The following is an 11,289-nucleotide window of genomic DNA, read 5'->3' as shown; positions in this document are numbered from 1 at the left end:
AACATTCAGAGGTCAGGAGGGTGTTGAACCAAGGCAACATTCAGAGGTCAGGAGGGCGTTGAACCAAGGCAACATTCAGAGGTCAGGAGGGCGTTGAACCAAGGCAACATTAGGAGGTCAGGAGGGCGTTGAACCACGGCAACATTCAGAGGTCAGGAGGGCGTTGAACCACGGCAACATTCAGAGGTCAGGATGGCGTTGAACCACGGCAACGTTCTGAGGTCAGGAGGGCGTTGAACACCTCCAACATTCAGAGGTCAGGAGGGCGTTGAACCAAGGCAACATTCTGAGGTCAGGAGGGCGTTGAACCATTGCAACATTCAGAGGTAAGGAGGGCGTTGAACCACGGCAACATTCAGAGGTCAGGAGGGCGTTGAACTATTGCTTCAATCAGAGGTCAGTAGGGCGTTGAACCATTGCAACATTCAGAGGTCAGGAGGGCGTTGAACCACGCCAACATTCAGAGGTCAGGAGGGCGTTGAACCATTGCTTCATTCAGAGATCAGGAGGGCGTTGAACCACGGCAACATTCAGAGGTCAGGAGGGCGTTGAACCATTGCAACATTCAGAAGTCAGGAGGGCGTGGAACCACGGTAACGTTCAGAAGTCAGGAGGGCGTTGAACCACGGTAAAATTCAGAGGTCAGGAGGACGTTGAACCATTGCTTCATTCAGAGGTCAGGAGGGGGTTGAACCATTGCAACACTCAGAGGTCAGGAGGGCGTTGAATCACGGAAACATTCAGAGGTCAGGAGGGCGTTGAACCATAGCAACATTCAGAGGTCAGGAGGGCGTTGAACCACGGCAACATTCAGAGGTTAGGTGGGCGTAGAACCACGGCAACATTCAGAGGTCAGGAGGACGTTGAACCACGGCAACATTCAGAGGTCAGGAGGGCATTGAACCATTGCTTCATTCAGAAGTCAAGAGGGCGTAGAACCACGGCAACATTCAGAGGTCAGGAGGGTGTTGAACCATTGCAACATTCAGTGGTCAGGAGGGCGTTGAACCACAACAATGTTCAGAGGTCAGGAGGGCGATGAACTAAGGCAACATTCAGAGGTCAGGAGGGCTTTGAACATAGGCAACATTCAGAGGTCAGGAGGGCGTTGAACCAAGGCAACATTCAGAGGTCAGGAGGGCGTTGAACCAAGGCAACATTCAGAGGTCAGGAATGCGTTGAACCACGGCAACATTCAGAGGTCAGGAGGGCGTTGAACCATTGCAACATTCAGAGGTCAGGAGGGCTTGAACCACGGCAACATTCGGAGGTCATGAGGGCGTTGAACCATGGCAACATTCAGAGGTCAGGAGGGCATTGAACCACGGCAACATTTAGAGGTCAGGAGGGCGTTGAACCAAGGTAACATTCAGAGGTCAGGAGGGCGTTCAACAGCTGCAACATTAAGAGGTCTGGATGGCGTTTAGGCACCGCAACATTCAGAGGTCAGGAGGGCATTGAACCAGGGCAACATTCAGAGGTCAGGAGGGCGTTAAACCACGGCAACATTCAGAGGTCAGGAGGGTGTTGAACCAAGGCAACATTCAGAGGTCAGGAGGGCGTTGAACCAAGGCAACATTCTGAGGTCAGGAGGGCGTTGAACCAAGGCAACATTAGGAGGTCAGTAGGGCGTTGAACCACGGCAACATTCAGAGGTCAGGAGGGCGTTGAACCACGGCAACATTCAGAGGTCAGGATGGCGTTGAACCACGGCAACGTTCTGAGGTCAGGAGGGCGTTGAACACCTCCAATATTCAGAGGTCAGGAGGGTTTTGAACATAGGCAACATTCAGAGGTCAGGAGGGCGTTGAACCAAGGCAACATTCGGAGGTCAGGAGGGCGTTGAACCATTGCAACATTCAGAGGTAAGGAGGGCGTTGAACTATTGCTTCAATCAGAGGTCAGTAGGGCGTTGAACCACGGCAACATTCAGAGGTCAGGAGGGCGTTGAACTATTGCTTCAATCAGAGGTCAGTAGGGCGTTGAACCATTGCAACATTCAGAGGTCAGGAGGGCGTTGAACCACTTCAACATTCAGAGGTCAGGAGGGCGTTGAACCATTATTTCATTCAGAGATCAGGAGGGCGTTGAACCACGGCAACATTCAGAGGTCAGGAGGGCGTTGAACCATTGCAACATTCAGAAGTCAGGAGGGCGTGGAACCACGGTAACGTTCAGAAGTCAGGAGGGCGTTGAACCACGGTAAAATTCAGAGGTCAGGAGGGCGTTGAACCAATGCTTCATTCAGAGGTCAGGAGGGCGTTGAACCATTGCAACACTCAGAGGTCAGGAGGGCGTTGAATCACGGAAACATTCAGAGATCAGGAGGGCGTTGAACCATGGCAACATTCAGAGGTCAGGAGGGCGTTGAACCACGGCAACATTCAGAGGTTAGGTGGGCGTAGAACCACGGCAACATTCAGAGGTCAGGAGGACGTTGAACCACGGCAACATTCAGAGGTCAGGAGGGCATTGAACCATTGCTTCATTCAGAAGTCAGGAGGGCGTAGAACCACGGCAACATTCAGATGTCAGGAGGGTGTTGAACCATTGCAACATTCAGAGGTCAGGAGGGCGTTGAACCACAACAATGTTCAGAGGTCAGAATGGCGATGAACACCTCCAATATTCAGAGGTCAGGAGGGCTTTGAACATAGGCAACATTCAGAGGTCAGGAGGGCGTTGAACCGAGGCAACATTCAGAGGTCAGGAGGGCGTTGAACCAAGGCAACATTCAGAGGTCAGGAAGGCGTTGAACCACGGCAACATTCAGAGGTCAGGAGGGCGTTGAACCATTGCAACATTCAGAGGTCAGGAGGGCTTGAACCACGGCAACATTCGGAGGTCATGAGGGCGTTGAACCATGGCAACATTCAGAGGTCAGGAGGGCATTGAACCACGGCAACATTTAGAGGTCAGGAGGGCGTTGAACCAAGGTAACATTCAGAGGTCAGGAGAGCGTTCAACAGCTTCAACATTAAGAGGTCTGGATGGCGTTTAGGCACCGCAACATTCAGAGGTCAGGAGGGCATTGAACCATTGCTTCATTCAGAGGTCAGGAGGGTATTGAACCGCTGCAACATTCAGAGGTCAGGATGGCGTTGAACCACAGCAACATTCAGAGGTCAGCAGGGCGTTGAACACCTCTAATATTCAGAGGTCAGGAGGGCGTTGAGCCACGGCAACATTCAGAGGTCAGGCGGGCGTGGAACCATTGCAACATTCAGAGGTCAGGAGGGCGTTGAACCACGGCAACATTCAGAGGTCAGGCGGGCGTGGAACCATTGCAACATTCAGAGGTCAGGCGGGCGTGGAACCATTGCAACATTCAGAGGTCAGGAGGGCGTTAAACCACGGCAACATTCAGAGGTCAGGCGGGCGTGGAACCATTGCAACATTCAGAGGTCAGGCGGGCGTGGAACCATTGCAACATTCAGAGGTCAGGAGGGCGTTGAACCACGGCAACATTCAGAGGTCAGGCGGGCGTGGAACCACAGCAACATTCAGAGGTCAGGAGGGCGTTGAACCATTGCAACATTCAGAAGTCAGGAGGGCGTTTAACCATAGCAACATTCAGAGGTCAGGAGGGCGTTGAACCACGTTAACATTCAGAGGTCAGGAGGCCATTGAACCAAGGTAACATTCAGAGGTCAGGAGGGCGTTCAACAGCTGCAACATTAAGTGGTCTGGATGGCGTTTAGGCACGGCAACATTCAGAGGTCAGGAGGGCATTGAACCAGGGCAACATTCAGAGGTCAGGAGGGCGTTGAACCACGGCAACATTTAGAGGTCAGGAGGGCGTTGAACCAAGGCAATATTCAGAGGTCAGGAGGGCGTTGAACCAAGGCGACATTCAGAGATCAGGAGGGCGTTGAACCAAGGCAACATTCAGAGGTCAGGAGGGCGTTGAACCATTGCTTCATTCAGAGGTCAGGATGGTGTTGAACCACGGCAACATTCAGAGGTCAGGAGGGCCTTGAACCATTGCAACGTTCAGAAGTCAGGAGGGCGTTTAACCATGGCAACATTCAGAGGTCAGGAGGGCGTTGAACCACATTAACATTCAGAGGTTAGGATTGCGTTCAATCAAGGCAACGTTCAGAGGTCAGGAGGGCGTTGAACCACATTAACATTCAGAGGTCAGGAGGGCGTTGAACCAAGGCAACATTCAGAGGTCAGGAGGGCGTTGAACCAAGGCAACATTCAGAGGTCAGGAGGGCGTTGAACCAAGGCAACATTCAGAGGTCAGGAGGGCGTTGAACCATGGCAACATTCAGAGGTCAGGAGGGCGTTAAACCACGGCAACATTCAGAGGTCAGGAGGGTGTTGAACCAAGGCAACATTCAGAGGTCAGGAGGGCGTTGAACCAAGGCAACATTCAGAGGTCAGGAGGGCGTTGAACCAAGGCAACATTAGGAGGTCAGGAGGGCGTTGAACCACGGCAACATTCAGAGGTCAGGAGGGCGTTGAACCACGGCAACATTCAGAGGTCAGGATGGCGTTGAACCACGGCAACGTTCTGAGGTCAGGAGGGCGTTGAACACCTCCAATATTCAGAGGTCAGGAGGGCTTTGAACATAGGCAACATTCAGAGGTCAGGAGGGCGTTGAATCAAGGCAACATTCTGAGGTCAGGAGGGCGTTGAACCATTGCAACATTCAGAGGTAAGGAGGGCGTTGAACCACGGCAACATTCAGAGGTCAGGAGGGCGTTGAACTATTGCTTCAATCAGAGGTCAGTAGGGCGTTGAACTATTGCAACATTCAGAGGTCAGGAGGGCGTTGAACCACGGCAACATTCAGAGGTCAGGAGGGCGTTGAACCATTGCTTCATTCAGAGATCAGGAGGGCGTTGAACCACGGCAACATTCAGAGGTCAGGAGGGCGTTGAACCATTGCAACATTCAGAAGTCAGGAGGGCGTGGAACCACGGTAACGTTCAGAAGTTAGGAGGGCGTTGAACCACGGTAAAATTCAGAGGTCAGGAGGGCGTTGAACCATTGCTTCATTCAGAGGTCAGGAGGGGGTTGAACCATTGCAACACTCAGAGGTCAGGAGGGCGTTGAATCACGGAAACATTCAGAGGTCAGGAGGGCGTTGAACCATGGCAACATTCAGAGGTCAGGAGGGCGGTGAACCACGGCAACATTCAGAGGTTAGGTGGGCGTAGAACCACGGCAACATTCAGAGGTCAGGAGGACGTTGAACCACGGCAACATTCAGAGGTCAGGAGGGCATTGAACCATTGCTTCATTCAGAAGTCAGGAGGGCGTAGAACCACGGCAACATTCAGAGGTCAGGAGGGTGTTGAACCATTGCAACATTCAGTGGTCAGGAGGGCGTTGAACCACAACAATGTTCAGAGGTCAGGAGGGCGATGAACACCTCCAATATTCAGAGGTCAGGAGGGCTTTGAACATAGGCAACATTCAGAGGTCAGGAGGGCGTTGAACCAAGGCAACATTCAGAGGTCAGGAGGGCGTTGAACCAAGGCAACATTCAGAGGTCAGGAATGCGTTGAACCACGGCAACATTCAGAGGTCAGGAGGGCGTTGAACCATTGCAACATTCAGAGGTCAGGAGGGCTTGAACCACGGCAACATTCGGAGGTCATGAGGGCGTTGAACCATGGCAACATTCAGAGGTCAGGAGGGCATTGAACCACGGCAACATTTAGAGGTCAGGAGGGCGTTGAACCAAGGTAACATTCAGAGGTCAGGAGGGCGTTCAACAGCTGCAACATTAAGAGGTCTGGATGGCGTTTAGGCACCGCAAAATTCAGAGGTCAGGAGGGCATTGAACCAGGGCAACATTCAGTGGTCAGGAGGGCGTTTAACCATGGCAACATTCAGAGGTCAGGAGGGCGTTGAACCACGTTAACATTCAGAGGTCAGGACGGCGTTGAACCAAGGCAACATTCAGAAGTCAGGAGGGCGTTCAACCGCTGCAACATTAAGAGGTAAGAATGGCGTTTAGGCACGGCAACATTCAGAGGTCAGGAGGGCGTTGAACCATTATTTCATTCAGAGATCAGGAGGGCGTTGAACCACGGCAACATTCAGAGGTCAGGAGGGCGTTGAACCATTGCAACATTCAGAAGTCAGGAGGGCGTGGAACCACGGTAACGTTCAGAAGTCAGGAGGGCGTTGAACCACGGTAAAATTCAGAGGTCAGGAGGGCGTTGAACCATTCCTTCATTCAGAGGTCAGGAGGGCGTTGAACCATTGCAACACTCAGAGGTCAGGAGGGCGTTGAATCACGGAAACATTCAGAGATCAGGAGGGCGTTGAACCATGGCAACATTCAGAGGTCAGGAGGGCGTTGAACCACGGCAACATTCAGAGGTTAGGTGGGCGTAGAACCACGGCAACATTCAGAGGTCAGGAGGACGTTGAACCACGGCAACATTCAGAGGTCAGGAGGGCATTGAACCATTGCTTCATTCAGAAGTCATGAGGGCGTAGAACCACGGCAACATTCAGAGGTCAGGAGGGTGTTGAACCATTGCAACATTCAGTGGTCAGGAGGGCGTTTAACCACAACAATGTTCAGAGGTCAGGAGGGCGATGAACACCTCCAATATTCAGAGGTCAGGAGGGCTTTGAACATAGGCAACATTCAGAGGTCAGGAGGGCGTTGAACCGAGGCAACATTCAGAGGTCAGGAGGGCGTTGAACCAAGGCAACATTCAGAGGTCAGGAAGGCGTTGAACCACGGCAACATTCAGAGGTCAGGAGGGCGTTGAACCATTGCAACATTCAGAGGTCAGGAGGGCTTGAACCATGGCAACATTCGGAGGTCATGAGGGCGTTGAACCATGGCAACATTCAGAGGTCAGGAGGGCATTGAACCACGGCAACATTTAGAGGTCAGGAGGGCGTTGAACCAAGGCAACATTCAGAGGTCAGGAGGGCGTTCAACAGCTTCAACATTAAGAGGTCTGGATGGCGTTTAGGCACCGCAACATTCAGAGGTCAGGAGGGCATTGAACCATTGCTTCATTCAGAGGTAAGGAGGGTATTGAACCGCTGCAACATTCAGAGGTCAGGATGGCGTTGAACCACAGCAACATTCAGAGGTCAGCAGGGCGTTGAACACCTCTAATATTCAGAGGTCGGGAGGGCGTTGAGCCACGGCAACATTCAGAGGTCAGGCGGGCGTGGAACCATTGCAACATTCAGAGGTCAGGAGGGCGTTGAACCACGGCAACATTCAGAGGTCAGGCGGGCGTGGAACCATTGCAACATTCAGAGGTCAGGCGGGCGTGGAACCATTGCAACATTCAGAGGTCAGGAGGGCGTGGAACCACAGCAACATTCAGAGGTCAGGCGGGCGTGGAACCATTGCAACATTCAGAGGTCAGGCGGGCGTGGAACCATTGCAACATTCAGAGGTCAGGCGGGCGTGGAACCATTGCAACATTCAGAGGTCAGGAGGGCGTTGAACCACGGCAACATTCAGAGGTCAGGCGGGCGTGGAACCACAGCAACATTCAGAGGTGAGGAGGGCGTTGAACCATTGCAACATTCAGAAGTCAGGAGGGCGTTTAACCATAGCAACATTCAGAGGTCAGGAGGGCGTTTAACCACGTTAACATTCAGAGGTCAGGAGGCCATTGAACCAAGGTAACATTCAGAGGTCAGGAGGGCGTTCAACAGCTGCAACATTAAGAGGTCTGGATGGCGTTTAGGCATGGCAACATTCAGAGGTCAGGAGGGCATTGAACCAGGGCAACATTCAGAGGTCAGGAGGGCGTTGAACCACGGCAACATTTAGAGGTCAGGAGGGCGTTGAACCAAGGCAATATTCAGAGGTCAGGAGGGCGTTGAACCAAGGCGACATTCAGAGATCAGGAGGGCGTTGAACCACGGCAACATTCAGAGGTCAGGAGGGCCTTGAACCATTGCAACGTTCAGAAGTCAGGAGGGCGTTTAACCATGGCAACATTCAGAGGTCAGGAGGGCGTTGAACCACGTTAACATTCAGAGGTTAGGATTGCGTTCAATCAAGGCAACGTTCAGAGGTCAGGAGGGCGTTGAACCACATTAACATTCAGAGGTCAGGAGGGCGTTGAACCAAGGCAACATTCAGAGGTCAGGAGGGCGTTGAACCAAGGCAACATTCAGAGGTCAGGAGGGCGTTGAACCAAGGCAACATTCAGAGGTCAGGAGGGCGTTGAACCATGGCAACATTCAGAGGTCAGGAGGGCGTTAAACCACGGCAACATTCAGAGGTCAGGAGGGTGTTGAACCAAGGCAACATTCAGAGGTCAGGAGGGCGTTGAACCAAGGCAACATTCAGAGGTCAGGAGGGCGTTGAACCAAGGCAACATTAGGAGGTCAGGAGGGCGTTGAACCACGGCAACATTCAGAGGTCAGGAGGGCGTTGAACCACGGCAACATTCAGAGGTCAGGATGGCGTTGAACCACGGCAACGTTCTGAGGTGAGGAGGGCGTTGAACACCTCCAATATTCAGAGGTCAGGAGGGCGTTGAATCACGGAAACATTCAGAGGTCAGGAGGGCGTTGAACCATGGCAACATTCAGAGGTCAGGAGGGCGTTGAACCACGGCAACATTCAGAGGTTAGGTGGGCGTAGAACCACAGCAACATTCAGAGGTCAGGAGGACGTTGAACCACGGCAACATTCAGAGGTCAGGAGGGCATTGAACCATTGCTTCATTCAGAAGTCAGGAGGGCGTAGAACCACGGCAACATTCAGAGGTCAGGAGGGTGTTGAACCATTGCAACATTCAGTGGTCAGGAGGGCGTTGAACCACAACAATGTTCAGAGGTCAGGAGGGCGATGAACACCTCCAATATTCAGAGGTCAGGAGGGCTTTGAACATAGGCAACATTCAGAGGTCAGGAGGGCGTTGAACCAAGGCAACATTCAGAGGTCAGGAGGGCGTTGAACCAAGGCAACATTCAGAGGTCAGGAATGCGTTGAACCACGGCAACATTCAGAGGTCAGGAGGGCGTTGAACCATTGCAACATTCAGAGGTCAGGAGGGCTTGAACCACGGCAACATTCGGAGGTCATGAGGGCGTTGAACCATGGCAACATTCAGAGGTCAGGAGGGCATTGAACCACGGCAACATTTAGAGGTCAGGAGGGCGTTGAACAAAGGTAACATTCAGAGGTCAGGAGGGCGTTCAACAGCTGCAACATTAAGAGGTCTGGATGGCGTTTAGGCACCGCAACATTCAGAGGTCAGGAGGGCATTGAACCAGGGCAACATTCAGTGGTCAGGAGGGCGTTTAACCATGGCAACATTCAGAGGTCAGGAGGGCGTTGAACCACGTTAACATTCAGAGGTCAGGACGGCGTTGAACCAAGGCAACATTCAGAAGTCAGGAGGGCGTTCAACCGCTGCAACATTAAGAGGTAAGGATGGCGTTTAGGCACGGCAACATTCAGAGGTCAGGAGGGCGTTGAACCACGGCAAATTTCAGAGGTCAGGAGGGCGTTGAACCAAGGGAAAATTCAGAGGTCAGGAGGGCGTTTAACCACGGCAACATTCAGAGGTCAGGAGGGCCTTGAACCATAGCAAAATTCAGAAGTCAGGTGGGCGTTTAACCATGGCAACATTCAGAGGTCAGGAGGGCGTTGAACCACTGCAACATTCAGAGGTTAGGTGGGCGTAGAACCACGGCAACATTCAGAGGTCAGGAGGACGTTGAACCACGGCAACATTCAGAGGTCAGGAGGGCATTGAACCATTGCTTCATTCAGAAGTCAGGAGGGCGTAGAACCACGGCAACATTCAGAGGTCAGGAGGGTGTTGAACCATTGCAACATTCAGTGGTCAGGAGGGCGTTGAACCACAACAATGTTCAGAGGTCAGGAGGGCGATGAACACCTCCAATATTCAGAGGTCAGGAGGGCTTTGAACATAGGCAACATTCAGAGGTCAGGAGGGCGTTGAACCAAGGCAACATTCAGAGGTCAGGAGGGCGTTGAACCAAGGCAACATTCAGAGGTCAGGAATGCGTTGAACCACGGCAACATTCAGAGGTCAGGAGGGCGTTGAACCATTGCAACATTCAGAGGTCAGGAGGGCTTGAACCACGGCAACATTCGGAGGTCATGAGGGCATTGAACCAGGGCAACATTCAGTGGTCAGGAGGGCGTTTAACCATGGCAACATTCAGAGGTCAGGAGGGCGTTGAACCACGTTAACATTCAGAGGTCAGGACGGCGTTGAACCAAGGCGACATTCAGAAGTCAGGAGGGCGTTCAACCGCTGCAACATTAAGAGGTAAGGATGGCGTTTAGGCACTGCAACATTCAGAGGTCAGGAGGGCGTTGAACCACGGCAAATTTCAGAGGTCAGGAGGGCGTTGAACCAAGGGAAAATTCAGAGGTCAGGAGGGCGTTGAACCACGGCAACATTCAGAGGTCAGGAGGGCCTTGAACCATAGCAAAATTCAGAAGTCAGGTGGGCGTTTAACCATGGCAACATTCAGAGGTCAGGAGGGCGTTGAACCACGGCAACATTCAGAGGTAAAGAGGGCGTTGAACCACGGCAACATTCAGAGGTCAGGAGGGCGTTGAACCACAGCAACATTCAGAGGTCAGGATGGCGTTGAACCACGGCAACATTCAGAGGTCAGGAGGGCGTTCAACCGCTGCAACATTCAGAGGTCAGGAGGGCGTTGAACCACGGCAACATTCAGAGGTCAGGAGGGCGTTGAACCACGGCAACATTCAGAGGTCAGGATGGCGTTGAACCACGGCAACATTCAGAGGTCAGGAGGGCGTTCAACCGCTGCAACATTAAGAGGTATTATGGCGTTTAGGCACGGCAACATTCAGAGGTCAGGAGGGCGTTGAACCACGGCAACATTCAGAGGTCAGGAGGGCGTTGAACCAAGGCAACATTCAGAGGTCAGGAGGGCGTTGAACCAAGGCGACATTCCGAGGTCAGGAGGGCGTTGAACCAAAGCAACATTGAGAGGTAAGGAGGACGTTGAACCAAGGCGACATTCAGTTGTCAGGAGGGCGTTGAACCAAGGCAACAATCAGAGGTCAGGAGGGCGTTGAACCATTGCTTCATTCAGAGGTCAGGAGGGCCTTGAACCATAGCAAAATTCAGAAGTCAGGAGGATGTTTAACCATGGCAACATTCAGAGGTCAGGAGGGCGTTGAACCACGGCAACATTCAGAGGTCAGGAGGGCGTTGAACCAAGGCAACATTCAGAGGTCAGGAGGGCGTTGAACCACGGCAACATTCAGAGGTCAGGATGGCGTTGAACCACGGCAACGTTCTGAGGTCAGGAGGGCGTTG

The sequence above is a fragment of the Eucyclogobius newberryi genome, unplaced genomic scaffold (assembly GCF_026437365.1).
Source record: "Eucyclogobius newberryi isolate DKJ021-1_F unplaced genomic scaffold, fEucNew1.0.hap1 SCAF_15, whole genome shotgun sequence".
Taxonomy (NCBI): domain Eukaryota; kingdom Metazoa; phylum Chordata; class Actinopteri; order Gobiiformes; family Gobiidae; genus Eucyclogobius; species Eucyclogobius newberryi.
The sequence above is the reverse complement of the archived record's forward strand: the minus strand, read 5'-3'. Positions refer to the sequence as shown.